Source organism: Apodemus sylvaticus, chromosome 20, assembly GCF_947179515.1.
Source record: "Apodemus sylvaticus chromosome 20, mApoSyl1.1, whole genome shotgun sequence".
Classification (NCBI taxonomy): domain Eukaryota; kingdom Metazoa; phylum Chordata; class Mammalia; order Rodentia; family Muridae; genus Apodemus; species Apodemus sylvaticus.
The window spans coordinates 31,188,495-31,194,163 of record NC_067491.1 but is presented as its reverse complement, the minus strand read 5'-3'; positions in this window follow the sequence as shown (position 1 = coordinate 31,194,163).

The following is a 5,669-nucleotide window of genomic DNA, read 5'->3' as shown; positions in this document are numbered from 1 at the left end:
AGAAGAAACCCAAATCAAAGACACTGAAAATTTTTTTTAAAAAATTGCTCATTGATATCTTTCAATATTAATGGTCTCAATTCCCCAATGAAAAGGGACAGATTAATAGAATAGATGATGATGATGATGATGATAATATTAGTAGTAATATAGGATCCATCCTACATTAAAGAGAAATACCTTAAAACCAAGAACAGATATCACCTAAAGATAAAAGAATGGAAAAAGATATTCCAAGAAGTAAACTGGTATGGCCATTTTAATAAGTGACAAAATTGACTGCAAAACAAAACTAATCAGAAAAAAATAGAGACTGACACTATATAGCATCAAAGGAAAAGTCCACAGAGGACATTTCAATTCTTAACTTCAATGTACCAAATACAAGGGCACCAAAGTCAATAAAAGAAACACTGTGACAGCTTAAATCACTCAGTGACCCTCACACACTGGCAATCTGGTCGCAACAATAGACAGGTCAGTCAGACAAAAGCCAAAGAGAGAAACGCTGGAGCTACCTTAAGTTATAAACTAATGGACCCAAGGGATATTTATAGAAAATTTCATCCAAACACATGCAAAAATTTTCTTCTTCTTAGCACCTCATTGAAGTTTCTTTAAAACTGAACACAACCATAGACATAAAAGAAGTCTTAACAGATATAAAAAACTGAAGCAACACCCTGCACCTTATCAGACCACCAGGAATTGAAGCTAGATGTTAACTATAGAAACAACATGAAACTTAGAAACTCATGGAAACAGCGACTAACTCACTATTAAATGAAAAATGGGTCTTCAGAAATTAGAACAAAATTAAAGTATTTAAAGAATTAAATAGAAATGATAACCATACTTACCCAACAACATACCCAAACTTGTGGAAGAAAGCCTATTCCGAGGCAAATTCATACATATACATAGGAATACACACGACAGGCAATGGTGGTGCATGCCCTTAATCCCATCACTTGGGGGGCAGAGACAGGCAGATTTCTGAGTTCAAGACCAGCCTGGTCTACAGAGTGAGTTCCGGGACAGCCAGGGCTATACAGAGAAACCCTGTCTTGAAAAAAAAAACAAAAATAAAATAAAAAATGCATACCCATACACATACATACGCACACATACACACACGTATACATACATATATGTGTGTGTGTGTGCGTATGTATGTATACTATATACTCATACTATTCATAGCAAATTAACAGCACACCTAAATGCTCTAGAACAAAAAGTCACCCAAAAAGGAGTAGATGGTAAAAAAAATAATCAAACCCAAGACTAAAATCAATAAAACAGAAAGAAAAACAAAACTAGTACAAAGAATCAATGAAACAATTAATTCTTTGAGAACATCATTAAGATTAACCAACTTTTATCCAAATTAGCAAAATTAGAAATGAAAAGGGATATATAACAGCAGAAACTGAGGAAATACAGAGACTCATAAGAACATACTTTAAAAACCTATATTACCCCAAATTGGAAAATCTAAAAGAAATGAATAATTGAATATAAAACACTTACCCTATAAAGAAACTGAAAGATAAAAACAAAATGATCATCTCATTAAAGACCAAAAAGACCTTTGATGAAATTCACCATGTCTTCATAATAAAAATCCTGGAGAAATTAGGGACACAGTAGATACACCTAGAAATTTTAAAAGCAGTTCACACCAAGCCCATAGCCAGTATCAACTTAGATGGAGAGAAACTCAAAGGTATTTGACTAACACCAGGAACCAGACAAGGCTGTACACTCTCTATATCTATTCAATATGGAACTTAAATTCTTAGCTAGAGCATTGAGACAACTGATAGAGATCAAGAAGATACATATTGAAAAGGAAGAATTCATTAGCATGGAGAAAGGTTTTCTGAACAGAATACCATTAGCTCAGACACTAAGATTAATAACAATTAATAAATGGGACCTCATAAACCTGGAAATGCTTCTGTAGGGCAAAGGAGAGTGTCATTCAGACAAAGCAGCCAGCTACAGAATTGGAAAAGTTTTTTTTTTTTTATCAACTCCACGTCTGATGGAGGATTAATATCCAAAATGTATAACATACTCAAGAAACTAGATATCAAATAAGCCAAACAATCCAATGTAAAAAAATTGCTCATTGATATCTTTCAACATTAATGGTCTCAGTTCCCCAATGAAGCCTCTGGGACTGGTGGAAATGGAGCTGATGTAAATCCAGATGCCTGCACTTATGCATAGATTCCTCTATTTAAATTATAGGCCTCATTCTTGTTCTCATCCTGTATTATCCTGATGGATTTCATTACAAACCTCTAATGTTTTTGTTTTCCCTTATCTAAAATACATTTTGAAGTTTGTATTTTGTAGCATTTTTTTTGACATAGGGAAAATATGTTATTTTATACCATATGCCATGTGAGAATTAAGTTTAGGCTATGTCCATGTGGTTTTAGATAGCCTTTGAGCATTATTCTATAGTGACAATCAGATGAATCAATCAACAGCGATCAAATTGGTTATTGCAAAATGTTGATGGTTGATCTATTACATGGCAACCCTTTTTAGGCAAAATTAATAATTGTTATCCAAAAGATAATTTGTTACAATTTGATCACATGTTTGTTCCTTTGAGTTTCCCCCTGCTTCAGCACAAATACCTGACTTGGGTCAGGATCCTGCTCCACCTAGGGCGGAGTGCTCAGAGTGAAGGTTAAGTTCATTGTTCCTCCAGGTCTACAGATTCCTGAATTAAGCAGGTGACCCACCCAGCTGCCTGAGCAGTAGAGCCAAGGACCACCAGAACACTTTCCTGGAACTCAGCCCGGAGTCTGGGGTAGGGGCTTGCCCAAACTGTTAAATTGTCTGACCGCCATTAAAGTTGGGGGCCTTGATTGGTAAACTATAGTCCTGGCCTCGTTCTTTTTACCGCTTCCCCATCAATCCCTCAGCATCTGTTCCAGCAACCCAGTTCGTAGTATCTGCAGGCAGCTACAGAATACAACAGAATACAATCCAAATAGAGAATTCTCAGCAGAGGAAATTCAAATGGCTGAGAAATACTTAGAGAAATATTCATTAAGTATAGTCATTAGGGAAATGTGAATCAAAACTACTTTGAGATTTATCTTACGTCCATCAGAATGGACAAGATCAATAAAACAAGTAACAGCATATGCTGGCCAAGATGAACACTCACCTATTGCTTGTGGGAGTGAAAACTCATACAACTACTGTGACTCCTCAGCAGTATGGTTCCTCAGGAAGATGGGAATTGATCTACCTCCAGATCTGGTTATACAACTCTTGAGAATATGTTCAAAAAATACATCATCCTACCACAGAGACATTTCCTAATTTATGTTCACTGCTGCTCTATTCATAATAATCAGAAACTGGAAACAACATATATGCCCCTCAACAAAAGAATTGATAAAGAAAATGTGGTACATTTACACACATAAGCTATTACTTAGCTGTTTAAAAATCAATATCATTAAATTCTCAGGTTAAGTGTATGGAACTAGGAAAAAGAAATCCTTGTGAGATAGCTGGACTGAAAAGACAAAGTTGGTATGTATTTTCTTATATGTGGATATTATCTGTTACGTTTATGATAACTATGATAACTAAACTAAAACCTGTAAAAACACAGAGGTTAGGTATAGATTATGGGACTAGTGGGACAGATAGATCTCCCTAGGAAAAGGGAAATGAATAGATGTGGACAAATGGGAAGATCAGGTTGAGGAGGCATGAGAGGGACAAGGGAAGGAATACAGGGATGGACAGCTGATATTAAATATCATCTGACAGTATGGAAATCTAATATAATTGAATCCTAAATTATATGCTTATATGAGGGCAATCTAAATTGAATAATGAAAGATTCAGAGCCCCAAATGAACACATCATTGCATGAAATAAATCTTCTAGTACCAGGAATGGTTATTGGTCAAAGGGAATTCCTAAACAACCCAGGGTGTTGCCAAGACTATTGTACTCCATAAATAGACATCAAAGCCCATCACTGAAGACAACACCTACAGAACTGGCTGAATATAAGAAGTTGAGTTGGTGCCTTCATAAAGCCTTCACCCCTAAGTGTTCGATACAGGAAACTACACTTCACACTACCAAAGGAGAAACATAAATACCAGCCCACCCACAGACCCTCTGATCTACAGTGGTGCCCTGCTTACATGATATGCTACTGCAAAGGTGGCACTCAACGCTTATAGCATTAACCAACGAATATCTGATTTGACTTAAGGCATACTTTAGGAGATGGACCCCATAGCTAATATTTTTGGACTGACCAAGAACCTGAAACTCAATAGTTGGTGACTTCAGGTAAAACTGTGAGAACCTTGTCAGAAACAGCAGGCCAACTCCCCATGACACAGAATTGGGGCTCAAAGATCAACTGAAACTTTGCATTCTGCCCAGGACTGCCTGGGGGAGGATAGATAAGGAAATGGCCTAAACAGAACCACCCTGCCTAGGGTTCGGCCAGAGAGGGAAGTGCCTAGACAAAAAAAAGACAATGCCAGGAAATACCACAAATACGTCCAAGGTGGTCAGGACAGGGCCAAATGGCAGAGACAACCCTTTCAAGTTGACCAATAATTTTAAATGTTGCTCAGGTAAATGTTGCTCAGGTAATTCAATTTAGATTGCCCTCATATAAGCATATAATTTAGGATTGGTAAATAAAGGTAACCAATCACAGTCGTCTAAGTCAGGCAACCACTGAACATTCCCAAAATGTGCTTTCTGAGCTCGGGGTCTCCTCTTGACTGTGTGCTAGGGGACCCCAGTGTACATTGGAACAATAAACCTCTTGCAGATTGAAGCGATTCCGGTCTCTGTGGCCTTATTGGGGGGGGGTCTTCCGACAGACTCTTACAAAACAAAATACTACTGTTCTAAAATGAGAGAGAGAGAGAGAGAGAGAGAGAGAGAGAGAGAGAGAGAGAGAGAGAACAATACTGGTAGATTATTGCCTTATTCAGCCATCAACAGAGAACCTTCCCCCTGGGTGGAAGGGAACAAAGATAGAGACCCACACAGACATTATGCAAGAATGAGAGACCTTGGAACACTCAACGTTATAAGGGATGTCTCTGTCAAATCCCTCCCTCGGGGCTCAGAGAACCTTGAGATAATAGAGGTGTAAAGAGAGTAAGGGCCAGAGGAGATGGAAAACACCAAGGAAATAAGGACCCATAAACCAACAGAGTCTATGCATATATGAACTCAGAGACTGGGGCTGCATGCACAGGGCCTGCATGGGTCCGAACCAGATCAGGTACTAGAGCTAAAAGGGGAACTGGACATAAGCCTCCAATAAGTAACCCAGAAGCAATCTTCAAGTGATAGCCCCTTGCAAGTGAAAATTTACTTCCTGCCAAGGAAGTCTCACTGAAGAAATAAAGTACTCTTAGGTGGTGACTGAAAGCCCAGCTGTAGATGGTCAATAGAAAACGAATGTAATCACAGCATCAGTGGTTCCCTGGCTCTCAATGTCATGCCAGGGCTCTTTCTGTTTTTAAAGTTTTATATTATTGCTTTTATTTTATTTATATATAATATATGTGATATTTATCTAATCTATCTACCATCTATCTATCTATCCATATATATATGGATATTTATATATACACATAGTT